Source organism: Poecilia reticulata, chromosome 17, assembly GCF_904066995.2.
Source record: "Poecilia reticulata chromosome 17, P_reticulata-male-v2, whole genome shotgun sequence".
Taxonomy (NCBI): domain Eukaryota; kingdom Metazoa; phylum Chordata; class Actinopteri; order Cyprinodontiformes; family Poeciliidae; genus Poecilia; species Poecilia reticulata.
The window spans coordinates 13167905-13185551 of record NC_088846.1 but is presented as its reverse complement, the minus strand read 5'-3'; the positions used below and the strand labels follow the sequence as shown (position 1 = coordinate 13185551).

At 36.7% G+C, this 17647-nt stretch overlaps 2 long non-coding RNA genes across 2 annotated transcripts; both read left to right on the top strand.

Moving 5' to 3' along the window:
- Positions 1-2802: 2802 nt before the first annotated feature.
- LOC145548019 (uncharacterized) lies at positions 2803-11005 on the top strand. The gene is made up of 5 exons (XR_014084314.1): positions 2803-7434; positions 8125-8241; positions 9023-9139; positions 9960-10074; positions 10897-11005. It is a non-coding gene; the product is annotated as an uncharacterized LOC145548019 (long non-coding RNA).
- Positions 11006-11572: 567 nt separating this feature from the next.
- On the top strand, positions 11573-16347 carry LOC145548018 (uncharacterized). The gene is made up of 5 exons (XR_014084313.1): positions 11573-11904; positions 12725-12840; positions 13624-13739; positions 14584-14699; positions 15514-16347. It is a non-coding gene; the product is annotated as an uncharacterized LOC145548018 (long non-coding RNA).
- Positions 16348-17647: the final 1300 nt, after the last annotated feature.

The following is a 17647-nucleotide window of genomic DNA, read 5'->3' as shown; positions in this document are numbered from 1 at the left end:
TTGCAGAATAGAAGCAGAGCAGAGCACTTCCCATCTGGAGAGGAGGCGTGATGAAGGAGCTCAGATACATGACGACTGATAAAGAAGTTATTGGAAGAAATGAGGCTTTTCATTGCTGCAAGCAGCAGGCATGACATTTTCCACGCAACCATCTGTTGGCTCAGCAGAAGCAGAGTGAGTGAGACTCAAATACTCACTGGAAATAAAAAAAAAAAAACAATTTAAAGCTGATTAAAGGTATTAGAATGACCCCATCTTCTGAACAGACTAATCAAGTCATGCTGGTTAAATGGGGATCTAATGGGAAGTTTATTCAGCGTCATGCTACAGCTCCTGCTGCTGCTGCAGGAAGTCATTCCAACAAGCTGCAATTAGCTTTTACGATGATTCTTTTAAACTGAAAATAAAATGCACAGTGAAACTCTCCTTTTGTTTCCGCCTTTTCCATTATGGTTTTCTCTTTGTCAGTTTAATTTCCATTTCAGGCTGACAATGCAAGATTTGACTGGATTCAAATTGAAAAAGCACTGATGCAACTTTACTAATGATTCCTTCCTGTATCTGTTTTTTTTTTCTTCTTTCTATACAAGGAAAAAAACTTTTGATAATTGTAGCAGTATACTTAACTAACCATCTTTGAGCATGTTCATTTCTCAACTTTACTGTATAAATATGACAATTACAATTTAGCATAGCTGACAAAAACTACTCATCCTGTCTGCAAAATATATAATTGGTAAATCTGTGACCGCATTTGCTTTTTTTCTTTGCTCAAAATATCAGCATGAGCCAAAAGGCTGGAAAATGTCTGGTTAAATATACTGGTCACCTTTTTTTGTTGTCTGCTATAGTAAAATCGTATTTTTGTTTACATCTATGAAACCACTGATGTCAAACTTTATTTCAAACTTACAGTCAAACTTATCTGAGTCTGCTTAGCCGACTCTTTGAGGAAACACTTGACATTACACCAGTTAATGTGCACCTCTGCCTCAGTAAATCTGATGGAAATTACTTGTAAAAATTAGAAGGTGTAATATATTTTTCTTATATAATTCATAGTGATTATTATTCACTGTCTCACATCTTATTCTGTCAACAATCTGTGCATTTATTCACAGATTAGACAAACTGCTGCTGTCAAGAAAATGCTCTCAATCCTAATTCTGTCTAAAACCTTAAAAAATAGTCAAGAAAAAAAATATATAAATATATATATATATTTGACACATTCCAGACAGAAATGCCTGTCTGGAATGAAAGTGTTTATCTTTTTCTTTATGTTGAAAACTTAAAGTTAAATTGCTCAGAGATGCTTCATTTGGGAGACAGTATATCAAGGCTTATGTGTGTGTGTGTGTGTGTGTGTGTGTGTGTGTGTGTGTGTGTGTGTGTGTGTGTGTGTGTGTGTGTGTGTGTGTGTGTGTGTGTGTGTGTGTGTGTGTGTGTGTGTGTGTGTGTGTGTGTGTGTGTTAAAGTGAGCCTGAATAAAATGTGATGGAAAACCTTAATGGCTTCATCACCGAAATCACTGCCTTCTAAAGTGCTTTTAGTAACATTAAGAACTATTTTTAATCCTGCATTTGCTTTTGTTCGCTTTGGAGAAAATGAAGTTATTAAAACATTTTACTTTTCTATTTATTTGTTTATTCTTTAAGTGAAACCTGAAGCCCAACAGAAGCCTCTTTTCTCTGTTTGTCAGCTCAGAGAGCCGCTGACAGCCTCACACTGGGCCTGTGTGTTTCTGTCTGCCTCTGAATACAAGGTGGCGAACTCTCCCACGGCGGGGAGTGCGCGCCTTTTCGGAATTAGCCACGCGGCACGCCTTGCGCTTTGAGCTTGAACTTGACCAGAGGAATGCGGCTCGTGGGAACGGCGGCTCGAGGCTGCCCTCCTCCATTCAGGGCGCGCGGGCCGGTGTCACCCGTGATTAGCATAAAACCCAGCCCGCCTCAAATTAAGGCACGAGGACTCGGGCTCGCGGTCCCCCTTTCACACCAGGCAGAGGAGGAATTAACAGGTCTCTGTGTGCGCGAGCCTGCCGCGGTAAGAGCTTCATTATTCATTCACAACTTTTACAAAACACACACACACACGCACACACCCGCACACACGCATATGGTTTGTGACTTAGCCTCGTTTTTTTAAAACATTTTTTTCCACTAACTTTAGCATTATTATTTCTTGCTGTTTTTGCTTTTAAAAAATCAACTTTGAACTTATTTCAATGTTTGAATCTGATCAAATAATTGATCTTAAACAGAATTTTTATGTAAAAATTTGTTGCTGTTTCTATTTTTCATAATTGGGTATCTGAAGATACAAAACAAGCCTTTTTAGTCAGATTACGTTTTTTTTTTTAATTTTTTATTTAAATTCAGTTGACTTGTTTTAGATTAAATGACTCATAAATTCACTTATGTTCAAAAGTGTTGCACGTTGACATGAATCTGTTTCTCAACTTTTCATACTGTTGCATGAACTCTGGTTTGTATTAGAATGAACTACATGAATTAGAGAAGCAATATTTTATTTTAAAATCACACTTAGCTTTAAGTGTCTTTGCTCTATTTTTTTTACAGTACATAATTCCTGTCCAATCAAAAGCTTTAAAACATTAAAACTCTCAAAACCAAAAAAGTAATAACAATAGAACACTCTAATCTTTAATTTATTTCCTTTGCTATAATTAGTTTATAGTTATTTTACTCCACCTTAGAAAGTTGTCTGAGGTTGTATCTTGAACTGTTTTGTTTCTTTTTTTTTGCGTGTGTGTGTGTGTGTGTGTGTGTGTGTGTGTGCGTGTGTGTGTGTGTGTGTGTGTGTGTGTGTGTGCGTGTTCTAGTTTTTATCACCTCATGGGGACTTCAATCTGTTTACACACTCACGTCATGGGGACTTACTCCCTCGTGGGGACCTGAAGCCAAGTCCCCATAAGAGAAATCATTTTAAAATCGTTTTATAAGCCATTTTAAAGGTGCTGGTGAAGTTTTAGAAATGGCCCATAACACATGTTTTTCCGTCACTTTGTGTGTGTGTGTGTGACTCGATGCTGCCCCCATAAGGTTTCAGAGTGGTACTGCACCTCATTGGAATTCACACACTTTTCCAAATATGGTTGGGTTCTGCCTTCTTCCTGGTCCCCATAAGGAAGGTTATGGAAAGAACTTGAAATCATTTGGTTTAAATCACAATATCAACTTAGAAGATACAATCCACAACTGTAAATGAAAATAGACATTTTTTCTACAATGATTGACTCCACTGATTCAGTGTTTAGACTTTTGATACTGTGGAACTACCCATCATCAAGAATTGTTCATATGTATTTATATTGTCTGCCTAAAAAAGAGAAAAATACAAAAATGCGGTTAATTGTTTGAATTGATTAATAATTGGTGCTGTTTTTGTGTGTTTTGTATATTCTGGTTTATTTGGGTAAATGTATTGTTTTGGGAGGTGGTTGGATTTATTTACTCGTTTTAATAATTTTTCTCATCTCTTTGAGGTCACCTGGTCCTGTGTTGCCATGGTAGCGTGCCCATGAGCAAGGCTGACAAGGACCTGGTGTTTCCAATCAGCCTCATTGGAAAAATCCATTTTCTGAGAGGGGAGAGAGATGTATTTTGGATTTTGTTTGGGCCCAGATTGTTTTTGTTTCTAGTTTTGTTTGAGTTAATGGTAACTCTGTAGACACTTTTTAGGAATAGTTTAGTGCATATGTTTGTTCTTTATTTCTGAAAATATGAATGTCTCCACCCCTCTAATTAATCCTGGTGGGAGCCAATCCTTTAAAAGCCAGGTGGTTCAGATGAGGGGGAGATTCTCCCTCTTCTTGTTTTGACCAACATGTTAAGCTGTGAACTGAACTGAAATGTATGAAACTGAAGATAAACGAAAAAAATATTGAGAGCTCTAAAAACTCTAAATATAAAAAGTCTGGTTTCTTTTAAAGCGCAAACTAACACTCCCATTGTGGGCTATATCGGTCTGGACTTGTCCTGTTTTTATCCATATTTCTGCTGGCGAAATGCTTTTTCTGCACCTGCTGATTACATAGGGCAGGGGTGCCCAAAGTCAGTCCTCGAGGGCCAGCATCCTGCATGTTTTAGTTCTCTCCCTGGTGGTAGTAACAACCTGTTCAGTATGTTAATGTTCTTTGTAGGCCTCTAATGAGCCATCATTTGAACCAGGTGTGTTAAACCAGGGAGAGAACTAAAACATGCAGGATGCCAGTTTTTATGTTCCAGCTCTATGGAATAAACTTCCTGCTCCAAGTCTATAAGTCTGCCCCTACTTTGGGTTTATTTAAAACAAGGTTAAATACCTTTTATTTGAAGTTGCCTATTCTTAAAATCTTATTTTTAAAGAATTTCCATTCATTCACTATATTTGAAATTCTAATGTTTACTTTGTCTATTTTTAATTTGCTTGATTTTTTTTCTTGTATGTTGTTTTTAACCTTTACCTGTTTTGTACAAGCACTTTGAATTGTCTCCGGCTGAAAAATGTTATAAATAAAGTTGCCTTGTCTTGCCTTGCAGTGCATAATACACTGGACAATGCACTGGGTATTATGCAGTGCATAATCCAATGCACTGTATGTTATGCACTGCATTGTCCAGTGCATTATGCACTGGATGATACAGGCCCTAAACAGCAGAGCAATAGAGGCTCAGATCTACCACACCAGACAAGACCCAAGGTGTAGGTTGTGCAAGGAGGCCCCTGAGACAGGCCAGCACATAACAGCAGGGTGCAAGATGCTGGCAGGGAAAGCGTACATGGAACAACATAACCAAGTAGAGGGCAAAGTGTACAGAAACATCTGTGCAGAATATGGACTGGAAGCCCCGAGATCAAAGTGGGGAACACCCCCAAAGGTGGTGGAGAATGACCGAGCTAAGATCCTGTGGGACTTCCAGATCCAGACAGACAAGACGAACCAACCGGACATTGTGGTGGTGGATAAAGAACTGAGGAAAGCCGTTGTGGTGGATGTAGTAATACCAAGCGACTACAACATCAGGAAAAAGGAGCATGAGAAACTGGAGAAATACCAGGGCCTCAGGGAGGAACTGGAAAAGACCTGGAAGGTGAAGACCACAGTGGTGCCTGTGGTCATCGGGGCCCTCGGGGCAGACAGTCACCCCCAAACTGGAGCAGTGGCTCAAACAGATCCCAGGAACAACATCAGACATCTCAGTCCAGAAATGTGCAGTTCTAGGCACATGCAAGATACTGGAGGAGAACCTCAAGCTCCCAGGCCTCTGGTAGAGGACCCGAGCTCAGAGGATGAAACAGACCACCCGCAGAGGGTGAGAAGGGAATTTATATATAATTTTTAAAAATAACCAAACTGAATATTTGGTTATTTTTTAAGCCCCTCTGTCATTTGGCAGGTTACAATTAACACCTTTGACTAGTGCAAATGAAGACATGATAGAAGGAAAGGTCTTTTTTATTGTTTTTGAGTGAGTCGAAAACCTCCAAAGGAACTACTCTGGCATTTTTGTTTTCTGGAACTTTATGTGATGCAAGAGTAGCCATAACACATGCCTTTTTTTGCTGTAATTGGTGAATGACTTTAGTTTCCGTATTAATGTCAACGTTTTCAGATTCTATTGGCTCTGACGGTTCGAACGACATGTCAATCGTCAAAATTGACGAATGTGTTCCTGAGAAACTGCCCCGTGTAGTTTTGAAAAAATGAATTGGGAGGTTTTACGCAGAGAGCGCAGAGCGCAGTTATTGTAATGTAATTATGAGATATATTAGTTTTTCTTGTGATCATATCATTTTGACAACTTAGTTGTCATTGCTATTTGCATTTTCATTGTTATATAATTCTATTTGAAGTGTTATTGTGAGTTAATCTGTTCCATTTTCAGTCTATTACAATTTGTCTATTTTTTCTCTTTTTATGAATGAATGCAATGTGGACTTTTCAAAAGAACCCCCCAAAATAATTTAGATTTAATTACTTATTTATGATATATAATAATGTATTATATGAAAAGAATAAATGATTAAAACAGAACCTACAGAAATAAAAACTAAGAAAGTTCAAATGGCACAAATTGTTCCAAAATGGCTAATTTGGAAGGTCCGCCTAGATTTTTATCTACACTGAAAAAAGTGATTTTGGAGAGTGGTAAATATGATCTAAAAAAATCATATAAAATTTAATATTTTTTTTATTTAGCCAAGGAATTATAAAATAATGGGTAAATTTTACATATGCTACCCATTCGTTAACAGTAAAAACCATTACATTGGAAAATAGAGTAAAATATACCCCCGAATCTTAAGTCTGGTGCTCCAAAGTCGCACATGCGTCAGACGCGTTTTTGAATGAGCGGGACAGGGAACTCTGCAGCCTTTGGCGGTAATGCTACTAACAATTTGTTGCCAACCGACAACAACAACAACAAGAAGAAGAACTCTGCATCCTCCCTGCCATCGAACCGTGAGCTGAAGGTAAGCTATTTGTGAATAATAGCGCGAAGGCAAATTGTAATATTTGAAATGATGAGATATTACACTTCCCTTATATTCAATGTGCATCTGGTAACATGCCATTACTTGAAATCAACGATTGAATCTGTCCCTGGCGCCACCATGACGGTTGACTGTCTGGACAACTAAGTTGCAATGAAATGTGTTCGCGGTGTGCTTTTTACAAGATTAGCTAGCATGCATGACAGTGTCTGACCGCTGGTTTTAAGATTAGAAATGCAGCTTTTTCTAATATATTGAATGGACGGATGTTTAGGCAAAACATTGACTGTAAAGGGGTTAGTTCAGCTTTTGCCGAGTGTGGTTAAGGTATAATGGTCAGTAAGTATCTGCAGGTCTCTGCTCCCACATCACGCTGCACCGAAATACACAGCTGTCAATGAGGAACAATTCATTAGTGTATTTTCGCCGCACATGAGAAGTCCCGTCTTAAAATACTACTATACTAATATGTCGCCAACAAACTTGACTGACGTGTTTTATGTTGTTTACTTGTTAGCTCTGTTAGCTCCCTTAACATGGCTGCTAGAGTCCGTCGCGGTCTGTTTAAAAACAAAATGATCCGCTCTCCAGATTACCTGCATACCTGCGCACGTGTCTCTGTTGTTAAAGTTTAGCGTTACTTCTCAGAGTTTTATTTTAAAATCGTTTCAATCATTAAATGAATTAAAATTGAAATAATTTGTAAAGAATTGATGTGCACAAAGTTGAGCTCCTTACAAACTTAAACTACCCTTTTGTTTTTAAGCAATTCGGTCTTACTGTATGTAATTCTCTCCCCACTCTCCACTAACAGTCTTTTCACTAAATTGTATCTCCCTACAGACACACAGCATTGAGAAAAAAAGGGATGCAGTTGTCTGCTGCCTCATTAACTACCTTGGTGAAAGACGAGATCTTTTCCATGACTGCCAGGTATGTCATTGATAACAGATAATTGATTAACTCAAGGGATCCTCTCCCCTTCTCCTTTTATCTTCTGATCACTCCCCTTTGCTCTCCTTTAGATAAGTTGAAATGTATTGAAACAGCGTCTTCAATTAAATTAAAAATTATTTTTTTAGTTTTAAGGCCACAAGTCCTTAAAACTAATACAGCAAACAGTTGAATGTCCTGTATGTCAAAGTGCAGTTGCAGTGCTACATCTGACTAAGACTTATTCCAGTGTTGTAGTTTCCAAATTGGCTAGCCAAAGCTCTCCTTTGGACATTTACGGAGTCCCCACAACACACATTAACCAGTGTTACCAAGTGTGTTAGATGCTGGTACAAAGTTGATCCCCAGAAGGACTTGTAACTAACTGTGTGTTGGGTCCCCATAAGTCATGTCTGAGGTGTGTTGGGTCTCCATAAGTCATGTCTGAGGTGTTTGTAACACACAAAAACCAGATGCAGCACCTGAAAAATGTAGAAGATTTGAATTATTTCATTGACACAGTGTTTAATATGTTTTAGGGTTTTAGGGTTTTAATTCACAATTTCTAATCATCATTTTTAACTTCATTTTAAAAATGTCACTGTATTTGTTCAAGAAATTAGTTTTTATTGAAGCAAGCACTTGGTTGTACATGTTTACATACAAATAAGTCTTTTTAAAATATTTCAGACATTGACCACTGCAAGTGTGGAACCAACAGAAATGGATTCCAGTCTTCCATCACTCTCTTCAGGCACTCAAGAGAAAAATTTATGAGACCTTGAAGAGGACAGAGCTTCTAAACAGGTAGCTATCTTCATATTTAGCTCCATTCTTAACATTGTTTGGCTTATTATTCTGTTGAAATCATTATAATTTTGATTCTCAGTGGCAGCTTTGCTAGATTAGTGAATATCACCAAAGATTCAACATTTTGGACACCTATTATATTCCTGTCTCAGGTTTTAGATGCTGCAGACTTGGATTTAAAGACTTGAATAACAAAACTAATTGAATCAAAAGTAACATTGAGGGTCAGAAGTGCCTGTGCAATGTGTTGTGTTGACATGCGGTGTGGCTGACTGACATTTTATGGCCACAAGTCCTTAAAACTAATACAGCAAACAGTTGAATGTCCTGTATGTCAAAGTGCAGTTGCAGTGCTACATCTGACTAAGACTTATTCCAGTGTTGTAGTTTCCAAATTGGCTAGCCAAAGCTCTCCTTTGGACATTTACGGAGTCCCCACAACACACATTAACCAGTGTTACCAAGTGTGTTAGATGCTGGTACAAAGTTGATCCCCAGGAGGACTTGTAACTAACTGTGTGTTGGGTCCCCATAAGTCATGTCTGAGGTGTTTGTAACACACAAAAACCAGAGGCAGCACCTGAAAAATGTAGAAGATTTGAATTATTTCATTGACAGTGTTTAATATGTTTTAGGGTTTTAATTCACAATTTCTAATCATCATTTTTAACTTCATTTTAAACATGTCACTGTATTTGTTCAAGAAATTATTTTTTATTGAAGCAAGCACTTGGTTGTACATGTTTACATACAAATAAGTATTTTTAAAATATTCCAGACATTGACCACTGCAAGTGTGAAACCAACAGAAATGGATTCCAGTCTTCCATCACTCTCTTCAGGCACTCAAGAGAAAAATTTATGAGACCTTGAAGAGGACAGAGCTTCTAAACAGGTAAACATCTTCAGATTTAGCTCCATAATTAACATTGTTTGGCTTATTATTCAGTTGAAATCATTATAATTTTGATTCTCAGTGGCAGCTTTGCTAGATTAGTGAATATTACCAAAGATTCAACATTTTAGACACCTATTATATTCCTTTCTCAGGTTTTAGATGCTGCAGACTTGGATTTAAAGACTTGAATAACAAAACTAATTGAATCAAAAGTAACATTGAGGGTCAGAAGTGCCTGTGCAATGTGTTGTGTTGACATGCGGTGTGGCTGACTGACATTTTATGGCCACAAGTCCTTAGAACTAATACAGCAAACAGTTGAATGTCCTGTATGTCAAAGTGCAGTTGCAGTGCTACATCTGACTAAGACTTATTCCACTGTTGTAGTTTTCAAATTGGCTAGCAAAAGCTCTCCTTTGGACATTTACGGAGTCCCCACAACACACATTAACCAGTGTTACCAAGTGTGTTAGATGCTGGTACAAAGTTGATCCCCAGAAGGATTTGTAACTAACTGTGTGTTGGGTCCCCATAAGTCATGTCTGAGGTGTGTTGGGTCTCCATAAGTCATGTCTGAGGTGTTTGTAACACAAAAACCAGATGCAGCACCTGAAAAATGTAGAAGATTTGAATTATTTCATTGACACAGTGTTTAATATGTTTTAGGGTTTTAGGGTTTTAATTCACAATTTCTAATCATCATTTTTAACTTCATTTTAAACATGTCACTGTATTTGTTCAAGAAATTAGTTTTTATTGAAGCAAGCACTTGATTGTACATGTTTACATACAAATAAGTATTTTTAAAATATTTCAGACATTGACCATTGCAAGTGTGGAACCAACAAAAATGGATTCCAGTCTTCCATCACTCTCTTCAGGCACTCAGAGAAAATTTATGAGACGTTGAAGAGGACAGAGCTTCTAAACAGGTAGCTATCTTCAGATTTAGCTCCATACTTAACATTGTTTGGCTTATTATTCTGTTGAAATCATTATAATTTTGATTCTCAGTGGCAGCTTTGCTAGATTAGTGAATATCACCAAAGATTCAACATTTTGGACACCTATTATATTCCTGTCTCAGGTTTTAGATGCTGCAGACTTGGATTTAAAGACTTGAATAACAAAACTAATTGAATCAAAAGTAACATTGAGGGTCAGAAGTGCCTTTGCAATGTGTTGTGTTGACATGCGGTGTGGCTGACTGACATTTTATGGCCACAAGTCCTTAGAACTAATACAGCAAACAGTTGAATGTCCTGTATGTCAAAGTGCAGTTGCAGTGCTACATCTGACTAAGACTTATTCCACTGTTGTAGTTTTCAAATTGGCTAGCAAAAGCTCTCCTTTGGACATTTACGGAGTCCCCACAACACACATTAACCAGTGTTACCAAGTGTGTTAGATGCTGGTACAAAGTTGATCCCCAGAAGGATTTGTAACTAACTGTGTGTTGGGTCCCCATAAGTCATGTCTGAGGTGTGTTGGGTCTCCATAAGCCATGTCTGAGGTGTTTGTAACACACAAAAACCAGATGCAGCACCTGAAAAATGTAGAAGATTTGAATTATTTCATTGACACAGTGTTTAATATGTTTTAGGGTTTTAGAGTTTTAATTCACAATTTCTAATCATCATTTTTAACTTCATTTTAAAAATGTCACTGTATTTGTTCAAGAAATTAGTTTTAATTGAAGCAAGCACTTGGTTGTACATGTTTACATACAAATAAGTATTTTTAAAATATTTCAGACATTGACCATTGCAAGTGTGGAACCAACAAAAATGGATTCCAGTCTTCCATCACTCTCTTCAGGCACTCAGAGAAAATTTATGAGACGTTGAAGAGGACAGAGCTTCTAAACAGGTAGCTATCTTCAGATTTAGCTCCATACTTAACATTGTTTGGCTTATTATTCTGTTGAAATCATTATAATTTTGATTCTCAGCTTTGCTAGATTAGTGAATATCACCAAAGATTCAACATTTTGGACACCTATTATATTCCTGTCTCAGGTTTTAGATGCTGCAGACTTGGATTTAAAGACTTGAATAACAAAACTAATTGAATCAAAAGTAACATTGAGGGTCAGAAGTGCCTGTGCAATGTGTTGTGTTGACATGCGGTGTGGCTGACTGACATTTTATGGCCACAAGTCCTTAAAACTAATACAGCAAACAGTTGAATGTCCTGTATGTCAAAGTGCAGTTGCAGTGCTACATCTGACTAAGACTTATTCCACTGTTGTAGTTTTCAAATTGGCTAGCAAAAGCTCTCCTTTGGACATTTACGGAGTCCCCACAACACACATTAACTAGTGTTACCAAGTGTGTTAGATGCTGGTACAAAGTTGATCCCCAGAAGGATTTGTAACTAACTGTGTGTTGGGTCCCCATAAGTCATGTCTGAGGTGTTTGTAACACACAAAAACCAGATGCAGCACCTGAAAAATGTAGAAGATTTGAATTATTTCATTGACACAGTGTTTAATATGTTTTAGGGCTTTAATTCACAATTTCTAGTCATCAATTTTAACTTCATTATAAAAATGTCACTGTATTTGTTCAAGGAATTAGTTGTTATTGAAGCAAGCACTTGGTTGTACATGTTTACATACAAATAAGTCTTTTTAAAATATTTCAGACATTGACCAGTGCAAGTTTGGAACCAACAGAAATGGATTCCAGTATTCCGTCACTCTCTTCAGGCACTCAGAGAAGAATTTATGGGACCTTGAAGAGGACAGAGCTTCTAAACAGGTAGCTATCTTCAGATTTAGCTCCATACTTAACATTGTTTGGCTTATTATTCAGTTGAAATCATTATAATTCTGATTCTCAGTGGCAGCTTTGCTAGATTAGTGAATATTACCAAAGATTCAACATTTTAGACACCTATTATATTCCTGTCTCAGGTTTTAGATGCTGCAGACTTGGATTTAAAGACTTGAATAACAAAACTAATTGAATCAAAAGTAACATTGAGGGTCAGAAGTGCCTGTGCAATGTGTTGTGTTGACATGCGGTGTGGCTGTCTGACATTTTATGGCCACAAGTCCTTAAAACTAATACAGCAAACAGTTGAATGTCCTGTATGTCAAAGTGCAGTTGCAGTGCTACATCTGACTAAGACTTATTCCAGTGTTGTAGTTTCCAAATTGGCTAGCATAAGCTCTCCTTTGGACATTTACGGAGTCCCCACAACACACATTAACCAGTGTTACCAAGTGTGTTAGATGCTGGTACAAAGTTGATCCCCAGAAGGATTTGTAACTAACTGTGTGTTGGGTCCCCATAAGTCATGTCTGAGGTGTGTTGGGTCTCCATAAGTCATGTCTGAGGTGTTTGTAACACAAAAACCAGATGCAGCACCTGAAAAATGTAGAAGATTTGAATTATTTCATTGACACAGTGTTTAATATGTTTTAGGGTTTTAGGGTTTTAATTCACAATTTCTAATCATCATTTTTAACTTCATTTTAAACATGTCACTGTTTTTGTTCAAGAAATTAGTTTTTATTGAAGCAAGCACTTGATTGTACATTTTTACATGCAAATAAGTCTTTTTAAAATATTCCAGACATTGACCACTGCAAGTGTGGAACCAACAGAAATGGATTCCAGTCTTCCGTCACTCTCTTCAGGCACTCAGAGAAGAATTTATGGGACCTTGAAGAGGACAGAGCTTCTAAACAGGTAGCTATCTTCAGATTTAGCTCCATACTTAACATTGTTTGGCTTATTATTCAGTTGAAATCATTATAATTCTGATTCTCAGTGGCAGCTTTGCTAGATTAGTGAATATTACCAAAGATTCAACATTTTAGACACCTATTATATTCCTGTCTCAGGTTTTAGATGCTGCAGACTTGGATTTGAAGACTTGAATAACAAAACTAATTGAATCAAAAGTAACATTGAGGGTCAGAAGTGCCTTTGCAATGTGTTGTGCTGACATGCGGTGTGGCTGACTGACAGTTTATGGCCACAAGTCCTTAGAACTAATACAGCAAACAGTTGAATGTCCTGTATGTCAAAGTGCAGTTGCAGTGCTACATCTGACTAAGACTTATTCCACTGTTGTAGTTTTCAAATTGGCTAGCAAAAGCTCTCCTTTGGACATTTACGGAGTCCCCACAACACACATTAACTAGTGTTACCAAGTGTGTTAGATGCTGGTACAAAGTTGATCCCCAGAAGGATTTGTAACTAACTGTGTGTTGGGTCCCCATAAGTCATGTCTGAGGTGTTTGTAACACACAAAAACCAGATGCAGCACCTGAAAAATGTAGAAGATTTGAATTATTTCATTGACACAGTGTTTAATATGTTTTAGGGCTTTAATTCACAATTTCTAGTCATCATTTTTAACTTCATTATAAAAATGTCACTGTATTTGTTCAAGCAATTAGTTGTTATTGAAGCAAGCACTTGGTTGTACATGTTTACATACAAATAAGTCTTTTTAAAATATTTCAGACATTGACCAGTGCAAGTTTGGAACCAACAGAAATGGATTCCAGTATTCCGTCACTCTCTTCAGGCACTCAGAGAAGAATTTATGGGACCTTGAAGAGGACAGAGCTTCTAAACAGGTAGCTATCTTCAGATTTATCTCCATACTTAACATTGTTTGGCTTATTATTCAGTTGAAATCATTATAATTCTGATTCTCAGTGGCAGCTTTGCTAAATTAGTGAATATTACCAAAGATTCAACATTTTGGACACCTATTATATTCCTGTCTCAGGTTTTAGATGCTGCAGACTTGGATTTAAAGACTTGAATAACAAAACTAATTGAATCAAAAGTAACATTGAGGGTCAGAAGTGCCTGTGCAATGTGTTGTGTTGACATGCGGTGTGGCTGATTGACATTTTATGGCCACAAGTCCTTAGAACTAATACAGCAAACAGTTGAATGTCCTGTATGTCAAAGTGCAGTTGCAGTGCTACATCTGACTAAGACTTATTCCAGTGTTGTAGTTTCCAAATTGGCTAGCAAAAGCTCTCCTTTGGACATTTACGGAGTCCCCACAACACGCATTAACCAGTGTTACCAAGTGTGTTAGATGCTGGTACAAAGTTGATCCCCAGAAGGACTTGTAACTAACTGTGTGTTGGGTCCCCATAAGTCATGTCTGAGGTGTGTTGGGTCCCCATAAGTCATGTCTGAGGTGTGTTGGGTCCCCATATGTCATGTCTGAGGTGTTTGTAACACACAAAACCAGATGAAGAACCTGAAAAATGTAGAAGATTTGAATTATTTCATTGACACAGTGTTTAATATGTTTTAGGGCTTTAATTCACTATTTCTAATCATCATTTTTAACTTCATTTTAAAAATGTCACTGTATTTGTTCAAGAAATTAGTTTTTATTGAAGCAAGCACTTGATTGTACATGTTTACATGCAAATAAGTCTTTTTAAAATATTCCAGACATTGACCACTGCAAGTGTGGAACCAACAGAAATGGATTCCAGTCTTCCGTCACTCTCTTCAGGCACTCAGAGAAGAATTTATGAGACCTTGAAGAGGACAGAGCTTCTAAACAGGTAGCTATCTTCAGATTTAGCTCCATACTTAACATTGTTTGGCTTATTATTCAGTTGAAATCATTATAATTCTGATTCTCAGTGGCAGCTTTGCTAGATTAGTGAATATTACCAAAGATTCAACATTTTAGACACCTATTATATTCCTGTCTCAGGTTTTAGATGCTGCAGACTTGGATTTAAAGACTTGAATAACAAAACTAATTGAATCAAAAGTAACATTGAGGGTCAGAAGTGCGTGTGCAATGTGTTGTGTTGACATGCGGTGTGGCTGACTGACATTTTATGGCCACAAGTCCTTAGAACTAATACAGCAAACAGTTGAATGTCCTGTATGTCAAAGTGCAGTTGCAGTGCTACATCTGACTAAGACTTATTCCACTGTTGTAGTTTTCAAATTGGCTAGCAAAAGCTCTCCTTTGGACATTTACGGAGTCCCCACAACACACATTAACCAGTGTTACCAAGTGTGTTAGATGCTGGTACAAAGTTGATCCCCAGAAGGATTTGTAACTAACTGTGTGTTGGGTCCCCATAAGTCATGTCTGAGGTGTGTTGGGTCCCCATAAGTCATGTCTGAGGTGTTTGTAACACACAAAAACCAGATGCAGCACCTGAAAAATGTAGAAGATTTGAATTATTTCATTGACACAGTGTTTAATATGTTTTAGGGCTTTAATTCACTATTTCTAATCATCATTTTTAACTTCATTTTAAAAATGTCACTGTATTTGTTCAAGGAATTAGTTGTTATTGAAGCAAGCACTTGGTTGTACATGTTTACATACAAATAAGTCTTTTTAAAATATTTCAGACATTGACCAGTGCAAGTTTGGAACCAACAGAAATGGATTCCAGTCTTCCGTCACTCTCTTCAGGCACTCAGAGAAACATTGATGAGACCCTGAAGAGGAGAGAGCTTCTAAACTGGTAGTTGTGTCAGATTTAGCAACATACTTAACATTTCTTGGCTTATTATTCTGTTTAAATCAATATAATTTTGATTCTCAGTGGCAGCTTTGCTAGATTAGTGAATATTACCAAAGATTCAACATTTTGGATACCTACTGTATTCCTGTCCCAGGATTTAGATGCTGCAGACTTGGATTTAAAGACTTGAATAACATGCAACATTGAGGGTCAGAAATGCCTGTACAATGTGTTCTTTTGACAAGTTAAATAAAAAAGGTGTTCTGCAAAGCTTTGTTCTCCTGTAATCATTTCATGATATTGGTGATAAGTTATTGATCATTTTGTTGAAATCTAAAATGGCTGACCGTATATGTCAGGAAATGGAACAACGGTCCCCACGAGGTAAGTTAGTGTAAATTATGCAAATAATATGTAAATCTGGTCCCCATCTGACATGTTTTTTCGGAATTTCATGAGTCCCCATATAGCATGGCTCAGACAGGTTGATGACTCTACTTTTGAAATTGAGTTATCTTAAGCTGTGTTTAGGTTAATATAGGTATAAATAATATAAAATATTTTTTATGGATTTTTAGAACCACTAGAAAGTCTAGTCCCCACAAGTGATGATAAAATTGGTAGTCCCCACGACACATATAAACTCGTCTGTGTGTGTGTGTGTGTGTGTGTGTGTGTGTGTGTGTGTGTGTGTGTGTGTGTGTGTGTGTGTGTGTGTGTGTGTCTAATACAACCAATGCAAAGATGACATTTTGCTCACTGGCGATCGTCATTTACTTCACTCAATTTAGACTGATCAGAAATCTAATTCATTCAAAATGGATAAACAGTAAAATACTTGTGGAAGAATCTTTATTTGATGCTAAATCTTATGATTGAAGCTCACTTAAGCAGCTATAGCTCACAAGATGAAACAGTGTTGCTTATTTTGTGAGTAAGATAACATTGCAGTCATCCCTAAAAGTTGTTTCCAAAACATAGTCATATTTGCATAATTTTAAAATGATTCAAAATTGAAAAGCACCAATACAATAACCTACTTGTAGCTTTAAGACAACAGTTGAATGCATTAAATTAACTGCTGAAAGAAATTTAGGAAATATACAACTCTGACCCTGGGGTCGGCTTTCAGGTGTTTGTTCAAATAAAAGAGTTGTTGCTATAATTAGTATGGTGGTGGTTTGTGGTACTTAGAAATCAATTCTCAGGTCCACCAACATTACAAAGAAATGCTCTCCAAAATGCAGTTTTACAACAAAATTCCAACATTGTATTGTAATGGGTAGAATACAGCTTACAAAGGAATCAAAAACTAAACATAAAGTAAATTAACGCTTGACAATAGAAATAAGAGAAAGAATCAAGACTGTCAGGCCAAAATTATAGAAATAAATTGATCTATATTCAGTTAATGGCAGAGTGATCTTAAACAATTTAGTGTAAAGCCTGAAGACTCTATGCTGTCTGAGGATAGAAAAGCTGAAATTCACAGAGACTTTTTTTTTCCCTGTAAATGATGAAATGACACATTCCACCAATAAACATCTATTTTAGTTAGTTGGACATAGTCTTAGAGTTGATCACGAGAACAGCAGAACCAATGAAGATGATGATGATAATAATAATAATAATAATAATAATAATAATAATAATAATAATAATAATAATAATAATAATAATAATAATAATAATAATAATAATAATAATAATAATAATAAGTTTCTTACTTTTAATATTAATATCAGGTTCAACAGGTGCACCCTTCAAGTAAAGAATAAAATAATGCTACAATATTTTTTTCTCTTCTTTATTTTCTCGATTAAAACCATGAAACAAATACTAAGCAGTTTAATAATAACTGCAGATTGATTTTTATTTTTTTCTTTACATCAATGGTAATTAATTTTTTTCTTGCTCCTACAACTGTTCTTTGTTGTTTTTCACAAACACAATTTGTGAAAAATATTTTTGCTTATAGCTGAATAATAATCGTGGTTACGTTTATTTGTCTCTGGGAA